Below are 14,308 nucleotides of genomic sequence, written 5' to 3'. Positions count from 1 at the left end.
CATTCTAAGATATTTTCAGGTATCCATTTTGAAAAAAACCAATCTTCTGACACTCACATGATATTAAATCATCAGCACATTTGAAAATGGTGTCCAATCATTTTAGCAAGTGCTCAGCAAATCGTAGCCATCCAAAGTATGACAGTAGTTCATGGAATGATGCACATTTAATTTCCTTTGAATTGGTTTTCTCTCTAGTCTACTGAACTGAAGAGTAAAGAAATGTACAACACAGGAGAGGCAAGGAAGAGTGTAAGCTGAACTCTATGGCAGGGTCAACTCCTGTATGTACATGGCTGCCACATATCCCAGTGCCACAGAATAGCTGGCCATGCTTATGATATTTGAAAGTCACAGACCAGGAATGGTAAACCCTTTTGAGCCCAGGGGTTGAATTCCCTTGGCAACATTCTGGGGGGCCACAGGTGAGTGGCAGGCAGGGCCAGAGCACAACAAATGTAACTTCTGCCTTTTGTACAGCAGGCTAGTTTCTATACACACTGTATCCTTCTCCATCCTCCATTCAGGTAAGCAAAGGGCATTATCAACCTCAATGACACAATTCACCAAGACAAAAACTCAGGAGGGATACAAAGCTGGGCCAGTGAAGGGAACAGCCTCATGTTGTCTTCTCCAGGAAATGCAGGCACTCAAGAAGACTGAAAAATGCAGGCCACTGGTGAGATGATTTGGAGAATGAAAGAAAGAACACTCGCAAACAGCCCTTGGGCACCTCAAAAAGAGGGTGATCACAGCAAAACAAAAACAAAAACCAACAACCCCAAACCCTGTACTCTGCTGATTATAATTTCAAGAGAACTTTCTCTCTTCCCTTTGATAATATTTATTCCAGTAATTGATGGAGAATAGTTAAATTAATTTTCAGAAGACTTTTTCAACACAGAGCTTTACTGCCCCTTATACATTTTATTATTCTTCAGGTAATCTCTAAGTCTGTCATTGTTAATGCCATGTGGTAGAAAAGGAGATACAACTATGAACTTTTTGTCTCTCTCTCTGAATTTTCAAAAGCTGATACATGGCACCATCATGTTTATTACATGACAGTACACTTTTATAAAAGCTGTTAGCAGTGAAAGAAACATAGCTTTTCAACCACAAAGTCCTTTTCAGCCTTCAGTTTCTTTACTTAAGAAGCTAATGACACACCTATAAAGGTAAAGGGACCCCTGACCATTAGGTCCAGTCATGGCCGACTCTGGGGTTGCGGCGCTCATCTCGCTTTATTGGCCAAGAGAGCCGGCGTACAGCTTCTGGGCCATGTGGCCAGCATGACTAAGCCACTTCTGGCGAACCAGAGCAGCGCACGGAAACGCCGGTTACCTTCCCGCTGGAGCAGTACCTATTTATCTACTTGCACTGGCGTGCTTTCGAACAGCTAGGTGGGCAGGAGCAGGGACCGAGCAATGGGAGCTCACCCCGTTGCGGGGATTCGAACTGTCGACCTTCTGATCGGCAAGTCCTAGCCTCTGTGGTTTAACCCACAGTGCCACCTGTGTCCCAATAACACACCTATAACATGACATAAAATGATGGTGGTGGTGGTGGTGGTGATGATGACGGTGAGTGGTCATACATCTCTACCACTAATACTTTCGACAGTAAATAATTCGTGATCTCTTATATCCCTGATAATGGAGGTCTTTGCAGGAGACACTGCTAGCAGTCTCCTTTGATTTTTGGATGCTCAGCTTGGATACATCAGGAACCATGAATTTAGTATTGTGCACACAATTTTATGGAAATAAGGTCAGCTGAGTTCAGACAGGCACCCTCCTTATTGAACTTCCAGGACAGGAAATATCAAATATGCAGCCTAAATGGGTGTTCTGAAGCACACTTCTCAAAAATCCCACCACACACAGTGGATGTGAATTAACAATAAACTTCTGAGATTGTTTAGTACCCCTTTTGTCCTAGAAGGAAGTGACAAAATTAGCTAATGTTGCATAAATGGAAAGACAGCAGAGCTTAGCAAACGTTTACTATTTCTGATTGCACACCATTTTTTAAAAAAGATAATCTCCTCTTTCTACAAGCTGAACAGATAATCTGACAGCTAGAGGAACAGAAAAATGTTGATGCTTTTCTGTCAGTATTAAGAAACAGTCAGCTCACTATCCTTTCTAGAACATGCTTAGTCAACCTATTCTCTTATGAAATAGATTATGAAAATTCAAAGTTAGGTTTTTCAAAAAAAAGTATTCCTTAATTGCAATAAAGTATAGGCAAAGGCTGTAAACTCAGTAGTCCGGCATCAGCCTTGCATGCAGAAGGTTCTAAATTCAATCCCCAGCAACTCCAGGTTGGGTTGGGAGAGACTTCCTCTCTGAAGCCCTGGAGAGCTGCCAGCAGTCAGTGCAGAGAACGCTGAGTTAGATGGACCAGTAGGTCTGACTCAGTACTAGATAGCTTCCTAGGTTCCTATTATAAAAATAAGCCTGATTGCCCAAAGTTAGCCATTTTCCACTGTTTTGTCTAATAAGCACAAATCTAGACACACTGGGTGATATCCAACAAAGTGATACTCACAGGACAACCATTGAAATCTATGGATTTAAGTCTTTTTATTCCAATAACTTATGTTATATACCACCCACTGCTAACACAATGTGATAGAAAACCTGAAAATAACTCCTTTGTTTTTTGTTTTTGTATTTTGCAGTAGCTAAAAAGTAACCCCTGAAGAAGGTATGAATAACAAATATACAATCATTTCCAGAAGGGCTAGCCATGTTAGTTCGTAGCACCAAAAACAAATACAGGGTATTTTGGTATCCTAATGTGGTAAAAGCTTTCATGGACCATGTTATCCAAGGATGGATTTCATGTCATAAATACTAAAACCATCCCATCCGTTTTCCTTCAAGGTGATTCCTTCTCAGCTTTCTTTTTTTGCCATCTTTCTCCCACTGTGCACATCATTTGTTCCTCCCGCTTAACCCCTGAAAACTCACTTTGATATGCCTCACACTTTTTTGGGATGATAAGAATTATCATAATAAGCTCAGAAAAGGGAATGCTACTTAACAAAGATTCATAAAATTCTGATAGGGGTTATTCATGATATATGTAATCATTAGTCTCCAGGCCTGAGTTATAATTTGATCTTTAGAGAAATATGTTTGAAAGACTGTTAGCTTCATGGGTTATCTGCACAAAGTAAATTGAACCCTGTTACTTTGGGTACCTGTTACTTAGGTACCCATTTGACTCCTGACTGCTAGTCCACCCTTTGACCAAAGTCAGGTGTCTACACGCACACCAAGAGTAACCATGTTCCTTTGGAGGAAATCAAATGCCTATATAAACCTCATTTGTCACACTCCACTTTTGGAAAGACCAGAAGCCCATTCAAACCCAACCTAACCCTTCCAAGTTCCTTTGACAAAATACAGACTCCCAAATTTACTACAAACTTCACTTGACTCCCTTTGGGGAGGCCAAATATTAGATCTTCCCTTTAGCTGAATTCATATTAGACAAACTCATGGGAGGCGAGTTCTCTCAGACCTAGGAGCTAAATCAAACATCCAGGATCAGAGATAGTATGCCACTGATTACAGTGTTTTGGTGAACAAACATGGAATGGCTATATTCTCCTTGTCTTACATGTGGGCTTCTTTAAATCATCTAGTTGGCCACTTTTGAAAAAGTGATATTTGAGCAGGGAAATCCTTTGTCTGATCAAATATGGCTGTTTTAAAGTTCTCAGGATGCTGAGGGAGCATTTAGGAGACAAAATCCCAGATTATTTTCACTTTGAGCAATTTTGTGCCTAGCAGACACATTCTACATAATCATCCATTAAAGCTGGTATTCACAAAAACCAGACAAAAGGACTTTTGAATTCAATGTTTAAAAGATAAAGTTATTTTCATGCAAAAATGAAAGATCTAGCCAGTTTTCATCCCCTGAGGAAGATGACAGAGAAAAGAAAGCTGTCACCAAATCACTCTGTGGAAAGCAAAATATTTCTATACTTCCTTTAAGAAAAAAGGAAAAGGAAAATGGAGCCCTATTCAACACACATTTTAATAGGGATGTCACATTGTCAACAGTTTTCTCCACTGCTGTGAAAAAAGGCTATTTAGACTTTTACACTATGAAATTTTAGCAAACAATTCCCATAGCACTATCAAAACTATGCTATTCAGGATCCGCAGCTAAAAGATGGTGAGCACCAACTATTAATCCACAGGCATGGGGTTTTTTTTAGTTTTGAATGGGACCCTCCCACCCTAAATCTGCAAAAAAAGAACACAAAGATTTTGTAACCTCTCACTGCTATACTGCAAGCACCTGAGATCTCAGGAGTTTCTATCTTCAACAAGAGGCAGCATAAGGGTTGGTTCTTTGAGGGGGAAACTAAGTGAACAATGCACCATTTACAGGTCTGGCTGGAGTTTCTTACTAAATGCTTTGGAAGGCATTTTTATTTGCCAGTGGTTAACAAAAAAGCAACAACTATACAGTGGAACCTTGGTTTCTGAATGTATTCTGTTCCGGAAGACCATTCGACTTCCAAAACGTTCGAAAACCAAAAACTCAACATGGAAGCCTCAATACAATAGGGAAACTGAACATGGAAGCCATGTGGCACATTTGGCTTCCGAAAATCATTCGAAAACAGGAGCAGTTACTTCCAGGTTTTCGGTGTTCAAAAGCCGAAACGTTTGACTTCCGAGACGATGGAAAACCAAGGTTCCACTGTACTAGCTTCAGGATAGCATGGTTAAGGGGCCTGATCTGGGGATCCAGGAAACCAACAGATTTAAGGTCACCTAGAAACACCCCAACACTTCCTGGATCAAGCCTTGGCAGAAACACCACCAATTGCGCATCTACACCAACACAGTTTTCAGTGAGTGTACCAAGGACCTCTGATGTAGGTATACCTTTTAGTTGGCAAAGCTACTATCCTACTGTGCCTACAAACCATACTTTTATCAGGGAGATGCATATTTATCTACTTCCCTCCTGATGCCATATAATGTTGGAAGTGTTGGGATGCAACTCAGCTTGTATTAAGGCTGATGGCGTGGGTGGGGTGGGGGACAGGGAGCAAACATAGAGGAATGTCAAATCTGCATGTACTGTCTTTCTGACCTAACCTGTGCACACCTTCCCTTACGTGTTAGACTGATATTCTGACCTAATTTACTGCTTCCCCCTTCTTCTCATTCTCATCTCTGGACAGAATATATCTTCATTTTATCTCTCTCTCCTGCAGAGATCAAAGATCAAGCATACTTCTTTGCATCTCCAACTTCACTAAGGGAGAACTCGGAACATGTATTACCTATAATAAACTTGGTTTTCTTACTTTTCAAATTTAATGTCTCAGTGTGGTTGGGGTTCATATGGCAAGCATTCAGTCTGGAAGGCTAATTCAACATATATGATGTCAGGAAAAGTGCAGGTAGGTGTGGCCAAAACAGACTGATGGGCCTAATTATACCCATCCACCAATTTATAGTTGTAAGTAATGCAGCCTCCATTCTTTAATACTAATTGGTGCATGTGACCTCTGTCTTTAACATAATCAGGCAGTCATATATTCTACCACATATACCTTTGTATAAATTCTGCTTTCTCCCATTTTTCCAATTTAAAACAGCAAAATTGCTGATTTGAAATTATTGGTTTTAATATCATTCCTATTTCTACCTGCACCCTCCAAATGAGAACACACTTAAACAGTTAATAGTTAAAGCAGTTGTCTTTAAAGTGACTCCTGAATGGAGAAGCAGGCTGAATTTATGCAGAATGGAAAACAGCCAATTGCAACTGAACCTATTCCCTCAAGTCTCCTCTGCTAGAATGCAGAATGATTTGGCTTTTAGCTGGCATCTCTCTGTAAAGAATGGCAAAATGCTGCAGTAGTACTGCTGGTATTTATGTCTCAACTTTGCCAGTAGCATCACAAAACAGATTATATTTTTCCAATATTTATATACTCTATAGAAGGGAAAGACTGTTTCTAATTGGAGTTACTCCTACTAAGAATTACACTATCCATTGAAATTTAATGCTTGATTTTTTTTGGGGGGGGGGAATACTGGATCCAAAGGGACGCTCCCCCATGTGAAAAGGGTCTTCCACTCACATAAAAAGAGTTTTGCATCTCATGCTAGAACACGGTACAAAAAAGGTGAAACCGAATCCAAACATATTCCTACATGTTTATTTACTAATTTACTACATGAATGTATTATCTTTCTTTCTTTTTTTACAAAACAGTTTACAGAGTTAAAAAATGGCAAATTAAATCTGAATTTATAGAAATTAATAAAACCCACAGGGCAGTCAGTCACAACAACAAAATTGGCAGATTGAAATTATACCTAAGAGGCAAGAGATTGTAAAAATTCTTGGGCAAATAAAAAACGCTCTCCGTCTGGAGCCAGAGAGGTATCAAGTTCAATGCATTCAAACCTCCTTGGGGAGTTTGCTCCAGAACTGGGGTATTGGTACTGAGAAGACCATCTCCCTGGATATTATTGGCCTCACCAAACTGAAAGACTTGGGAACATTTATGTGAGGTCCTTAAAGTATACTGGCTCTTAAGCTGTTTTGATCTTGAAAGGGAAGAAAATGCACTTTAAATCGTGCTACAAAGTGGACTGGTAAACTAGTGCAATTTGCTAAAGACTGGAAATATATGCTTCAAATAACCAGTCCAAATTAGTAGCCTATACAGTCATACCTTGGATCCTAAACGCATTGCAAGTCGAACATTTTGGCTCCTGAACACCGCAGGCCTGGATGTGAGTGTTCTGGTGTACGAACATTCTTTGGAACCCAAATGTCTGATGGGGCTTTTGATTGGCTGCAGGAGTCCGAACACTTTGGTGTCCGAACATTTTGGAAGCTGAACAGACTTCTGGAACGGATTCCGTTCGACTTCCAAAGTAAGACTGTATATCAGTTAATCTACTCCAAGCACATCTACCCCATGAAGAAGAACTGACCCAAGTGGCTGTCAAAATTTTATCTGAAATAGGATGGGATGGGTAAGTATAATTTTTCATTTTGCTATGTGCTTTACACTAAACATATTTTTCTTGATTTCTTTGGCAAAGCTGGTGATTCATTTTCTTTTGTTGGAAATGAACAAGATATGAAACATAAACTGTTGAATGACCAAACTTGAGTTCCATTGACCATTTTCCCTTCCAGGAACAAGATATTTTAATGCCAAAATCCATGGTTAGTCCCCCACCCTTTTTGTTGATTTGCAGCAGCAGAACAGAACTTGAGCCATATTAGCATTATATAAGAATGGTGATTAATTTGATCATTACTAGTACCTATGGTCTGCATCACAGAAGCATGTTTACATTGGCATTTTTTATTTTGTTCCACTTCCATGCTATTTCCCCTCAAGAGGCAGATTTGTAGTCTATGTATGTTAGATACTTTTGTTTTCACTTTCTCTTCTCATTACTGTACCTTATTCTAATGCACAAACATTTGGAAGAAGGTTTAACTTTATAAATAAAGGAAAACCTTGCAGTTATGTGTGGCTGCCAAGAAGTTCTGGAAATCCTGCAATAAATTTAAGAAGGGTGGGTGGGGGGTTTAAATCCGGTTTTGCTATATAAAGAATTCATTTTAGGAAATAAGTCTATGACATAGGATATTGATATATAAGATAGGAAACATTAGGATGAATGAAAAGCGCCTGCTTGGGTGTTGCTAAGATTTCATACTGTATTGGGATCAAAGAACAAACAACACTTCTGCCCTCTCTATCCCAGTTAAACTAACTGTTCAATCTGTAACTTTAACACAGGTTAAACTTTGTTTGAAACTAAATGTAGTTAAACAAGTGTTAAAGCTTCATTCAGTGGTACCTTGGTTTCAGAACAGCTTAGTTTATGAACAACTTGGAAATAGAACGCTGCAAACCTGGAAGTAGGTGTTCCAGTTTGTGAAATTTGCCTTGAGTGTGTTCCATTTGTAAATTAAGTCCCCCGCTACTAATCAGAGGCTTCCTGTTGAGTCTGTCGGCTATTGAGTCCTGAGCACCCGCACAACACAGAGGTGATATTTGGAGCTTTTGTTTTTGCTATTTTTTTGCGTATTTCTTTGTGTGGCTTTTTGGTTTTTTTGACTGTGACTTGTTCTTTGTTTTATGGGACTGACTTGCGACTGTGGCTTGTGACTTCATTTTTGTGACTGTGTGGAACTCGGTTCAGCTACTGATTGATTGATTGATTGATTGATTGATTGAGTGACTGCAGAAATGGATAAAAGCCTCCCCATCCAAACAGTGGCTATCATCAGTGCACGTAAGAAAAAATAGTAATTTTAATTTTTATCATCTACATTACTGTCTTGTTTATTTTATAGTACAGTACATTGATTATTGCTTTCATTTTATGGATCAATGGTCTCATTAGTAAAATTCATGTTAAATTGCTGTTTTAGGGTTGTTTTTAAAAGTCTGGAATGGATTAATCCATTTTGCATTATACTCTATGGGAAAGCATGCCTTGGTTTTAGAACGCTTTGGTTTTGGAAAAGACTTCTGGAAAGTTTGGGAACCAAGGTACCACTGCATTAAGTTTTTAATATTGATTCATCTCAGGTAGGGTCAAATCAGGCCATTTACAAAATCAGCCACTCCTATTAAAAATACAATGGGCATCTCATCTGACGCAACATGGACACACACAATCTAACTCAAGCTATTGTTTTAACAAAAAAACCAATAAAAAATGTATACCGTATATACAGGTTTAATTGATTAAAATTAAAATTGGTATTAAATCAACTGGAATTTCATTCATCAGTTTAAGGCTCTCAGCAAAAGACAATTAATATATCAGAGTAAATGGTATGGAAATTATTTTTGCAGAAATGCAACTGAACCAATTAATATGTATATTAAGTTAAACTAGAGAAAAGGCCTATGCCACAATTTCCTGAACTCTTTCTGGAAAAAAATTTCTGGTGTTAAAAAACGTGCAAAAGTGAAATAAAATTGTTAGAAAACATTGGCATTTAACATCATTTAGTGAATCTTCATGTGTCTGACTAAGTGCCAGCCATCTAGAACCATCTGCTATTATTTAGTATGTGTAAAACTGATGAGTGCTAAACTATTACATAATTATAGTTGGGAATATGATGTGAATCAGAGTGGATTACAACAGAAGGTACATACAGAACATATGTATGCTCCACATTTCAGACTCATTTATTTTTAACAAAGCTATCAGAGGAATGGGAGAAAGGTTCAGTTTACATTGAAATGTAAAAGTTGAGTGGCCAGAATAGAGCTTGAGAGGAAATAAAAAACACAATATAAACTCGGGATTTCCTTTTTCTGAGCCCTATCCCCAATCCAAAATAATCCAAAACTTCTGATGGAGTTTCTTGTTGTTCTCTAGTTGTTCTTGTTGGTCTCTCTCTTTCCCACACCCTCCCCAACACTTCTGCTTTCTCCTATCCCAGTTAAGCTATGCTATATGGCCTCTTTCTTCCAGACCCTCCAGCATTTAACAGATGGAAATAGGCACTTCTGTGGGCACACAGAAGGTGTGGCCTGGCAGCCCAATTCCAAATACAAGCATGTTCAAGTAAACAAACTACCTCATGAAAGCAAGTTCCTGAATAAATAAAACAATTAATAAAAGCAGATCAAGTCAAAGAGTTGGGGGTTGGAAGGAATCAGATTCCTTTCTAAACTGAGTGAAAATGCCTTCCTCACCTCACCTGTGCCACCTTGGTACGCCTCAACAGTGAAGCAAAATTTGGCCACCAAGATTACCTCATAAAGCAGTTTCAAATCCCCCTATTGCAATTCCGCAAGCAGTTACTAGATTTTGTTTAAAGCTTGAAGGAAAGTTTATGCTCAGAATGCCCTCCTAAGGGACGCTTGCCTGAAACCAAATCCCAAGTCCTTTAGGTGACAAGCAAAGAGCTTTTTCGCATTTGTCCATGCCTTAAAAATGCTCTTTCAATATATGTTTTAATCTTGCATAAGCCTCAGTCTTTTCCCATCTATTTTGCTGTTGCACTTTTTAAAGGTAACTTGTTTCTGATCTTACTTGGCTGCTTTATTGATTGATTACTTATGAGCTAACCTAGGAAACCTCTGGGACTGAAGAGCAGGAAAGAAATGTATACAATAAAATAAAAACTGTTACATGTACAATAAAACTCCATATAAGATATTAAAACCACAGAAGCAGCAGTCATGAAATCCAGCAGAGCCATAAAAACAAAACCAGTTATAAAACATGCTGATACGCCTGGGCAAATTTTTAGAAAGTCTTCACCTCGTGCCAAAAAGATATGCAGTTATTAGAGCATTTATATCCCACCCTTTAGAAATAAAGATAGGCAAGCTTCTATGGGGAGAGCATTTCATATAGCAAGAAAGTCTTCTTTCCTGACACCTTCAGACTTAACTTCAAATATCAGTAGGGTGTGGATGTGGGCCTCTTTATGGGTTCAGCCCTGCTCAGATCTAGAACTTGGGTTCTCCTCCTCCTCAGAGGAGCAGAAGCATACTCCAGCATCACAGATGACCTTGAAGAATCTGCTGTTCCTGCAAACCCCAATATTTCAGTCACAGGACAAGAGATCTCCATACCAGTAGCTTGGGCTTCCAGCTGGCTCTCACATCACCCACCCCAGGTCATAGAAGCAAGGAAGGAAGAGCTTTCAGGGCTGCCTCGAAAGTGCAAAAAATCAGGAGGCCTCTATTTTAGAAAGCCCTACACCTTTTTGTATTATGAGGGAAAGTGAACTCTAAACTGTATGACAAACTGTGAATTTTTACACTTGAAGCTACATGGAACATTTATTTTGGCTGTGAAAAGACATTAATTAATGTGCAGTCACAATATTACTCATTCCATACAGAAGCTCATTAGGGATGCGCTCAGCAAATCTAGCCAGGAAACACTCACCGATGCATAACACACCAACCTTAATTATAGATCATGTAACTTTTCTTTTTAAAAACAAAAACAAAAAACCCTAAATATTTGCTAATGGATGTCTTCTCCATATTAATAATGTTAGCAGAAATGGTAGTTCTTTTTCAATATAATGAAGCTGTGTTTTTTTATTAATCAAATAATGCAATATTTAATTGCATAGACATACAACTTAATTGAGGAAGGTGATTAAAAATGAAAAATTAATTAATCTAGTAAAACGTTACGGGCATCTTTCCTAAGTTTAAATAATACATGAATTAGAAACACTCTCCACAACCACTATTTTCCAGCCATTATCAAGCAGCATCAGCAGCAGCAACAAAATACATAACTATTTGAAGTTATCACTTTGTCAAAATGTCCTGTCGATATTATTATTCAGTGTCACAACAATACTGAAGAAATGTTAACTAAGGATCACACTTGAGGTTGCCACTGGAACGTATAGAATAATTATCGAACACTATTTCTGTTGCTGATAACTGCAGGTGGTCTTTCTGTATGAGCTCCATACATCATTTGGATCTGCTTTCTCCACCCCTTAACATTACAGTGGTACCTCGGGTTACATACGCTTCAGGTTACAGACTCCGCTAACCCAGAAATAGTGCTTCAGGTTAAGAACTTTGCTTCAGGTTGAGAACAGAAATCATGCTCCGGCGGTGCAGTGGCAGTGGGAGGCCCCATTAGCTAAAGTGGTGCTTCAGGTTAAGAACAGTTTCAGGTTAAGTACAGACCTCCAGAACGAATTAAGTACTTAACCCGAAGTACCACTGTATGCTGATTGGGCCTTTGCCTAATCCTGCTACTCTGAACAATCACCTCCATAGGGAGTTGGAGAGAAGATGCAACAGATGGAAGACAGGGAACAGTTTTGCTGGTGACAGCAGTGTTATGCAGGATGGTGCACAACTGAGGCTTCCCCATGTTCTTCTAAATGTGGTGTTTTATGAGGTCTCAATAAAAGAGGAATAAATGCAATGAATATGAAGGAGCAAGGTTTTCAATTGCACCCGCAAGACTAATCTAGGAACTATAAAACAAAAATGCAAAAAACCCCAACCCTACAGACTTAATGTGATCAGTACTGTTAAATCACAGCCACAATCTTATACCACCTATTCTTATTTGAGAGTAAGTTCCGATGAATACATACAGTGCTTTTTTTCCTAAAAAAATATTTAGGGGTACTCTCATTTTCCTACTCATATTGAAATTGTTGTTGTTTAGTCATTTAGTCGTGTCCGACTCTTCATGACCCCATGGACCAGAGCACGCCAGGCACTCCTGTCTTCCACTGCCTGCCACAGCTTGGTCAAACTCATGTTCGTAGCTTCGAGAACACTGTCCAACCATCTCATCCTCTGTCGTCCCCTTCACCTTGTGCCCTCCATCTTTCCCAACATCAGGGTCTTTTCCAAGGAGTCTTCTCTTCTCATGAGGTGGCCAAAGTATTGGAGCCTCAGCTTCAGGATCTGTCCTTCCAGTGAGCACTCAGGGCTGATTCCCTTAAGAATGGATAGGTTTGATCTTCTTGAAGTCCATGGGACTCTCAAGAGTCTCCTCCAGCAACATAATTCAACATAGATTCACAAAATGTTTAGGGGTATGTGTACCCCTGCATCCTCCCAGAAAAAAGCACTGAATACATAGCTTTTGAGTGATTCATGGAATCTGGCTTTCAACTTGTTTAGCAGCTGCTGCTAAAGCATAATCCATGTATACAGATGTCATGCCTTTTATGTATTCTACCCAGTTTACAGTGGTAATAGCCATATGAACCTCACCAAGTGCCTCTTGAAAACACAAAGCTCAGTCCTATGGTTGGCTTTCTATCTTATGCATTAGACAGATGGCAAATAGCGGAAGAAGAAAAATGGCAACTCATAATATGCTTGAGCTGTATAAAGTGTAGCTACCTGTCGAGTGCATACCACCACAAGGCAAATAATCTTTGAAATGGTTCTTGTTGTGTGGTGAATAGTACATTAAGGCCACTGGACATTTAACAAAGAAAGACATGTGCAACCAATTATACACAGCAGTTAAAATTACATTAAGTGTTTCAAGTTCCTTCTGCAGCTGAGAGAGAGGAATGTAGCCAATTCAGTGATGAACAGAACAAAATGTAAAGCCACTTTCTGGAATGAATCAAATAACCAAGCTAGCGGTTAGCCACTCCATACTGAGTGATACATCTCTTTCAATCTCAGATAAAATCTCTTGTTCCCCTAGCTTGGTGGAGCTGAAGTAAGGAAATCCCCTTTCTCCCCATTAGAAGGAGTAAACAATTTAAACAAGCATTGAAGGAAGTGTTACGCTCAGAGGCTCTCGTGAGGTATCAATAACATATGCAAATAAAATAACATTGCAATAGGTTTCCTAAAGGGTTGGAAATAATCAAGGAAGAAAAGTCCATTATGCATATAGTCACAGTGGCTATATGCAACCTCCAAGTTGAGAGGCAGTACGCCACAAAGTACTTGCTTTTGGGTTTCTCAGGAAGTATCTGGTTTACTACTGTGGGAAATTGGATGCTAGACTAGTAATTCTTCTACCGTTGTACCTTGGTTCTTGAATAGAATGCGTTCCGGGAGTCCATTCGACTCCCCAGAACCGTTTGAAAACTAAGGCACGGCTTCCGATTGGTTGCAGGAGTGTCCTTCAGCCAATCGGAAGCCACGCCAGACATTCGGCTTCCGAAAATTGTTCAAAATTTCCGGGTTTCACTTCCATGTTTCTATTGTTCAGAAGACGATTTGTTTGGGAGCCAAGGCGTTTGAGATCCAAGGTACGGCTGTATTTCACTTGTACATTTATCTAGCTGCTCCAGATCTGGTTGCCACAGGAAAGCAGGAGACAAAGACAGAGAGATGAGGGCTCCACATGCACTAAACATTTAAAGCACTATCATACCACTTTAAACAATCATGGCTTCTCTCAAAGAATCCTCGGAACTGTACTTTGTTAAGGGTGCTGAGAGTTGTTACACGCCCCCCATTTCCCACAGAAAGCTACAGTTCTCAATTCCTCTTCCTAGGTAACTCTGGGAAATATAGCTCTGTGAGGGGTATAAAGGTCCCCTAGCAGCACTCAGCACTCTTTCCAAACTATAGTACTCATGTTTCTTTGGGAGCAGCTATGACTGCCTAAAAAGCTGGTCGTATCCAACTAACTTTTATTCAGAGTATATCCACTGAAATTAATAATGACCATAATAACTTAGGTACATTAATTTCTGTGGGTTTACTTTGAGTAAAAGTTAAATGCAACACCTGAAAACAAATTATAGACTAATAGCTTGACAAATATTTGCTGTCATCTCT

General features: G+C 39.3%; 1 protein-coding gene across 8 annotated transcripts in view; it reads right to left on the bottom strand.

Moving 5' to 3' along the window:
- Positions 1-14,308, bottom strand: part of INPP4B (inositol polyphosphate-4-phosphatase type II B) — a gene marked incomplete at its 5' end in the record, with an annotated part of 266,775 nt that overhangs the window by 104,718 nt on the left and 147,749 nt on the right. The gene's annotated exons all lie outside the window — the stretch shown is intronic.

Source organism: Podarcis bocagei (genome assembly GCF_964188305.1).
Source record: "Podarcis bocagei genome assembly, chromosome: 9".
NCBI lineage: Eukaryota > Metazoa > Chordata > Lepidosauria > Squamata > Lacertidae > Podarcis > Podarcis bocagei.
Note: the sequence above shows the minus strand (reverse complement) of the source record. Positions and strands in the feature narration are given on the sequence as shown.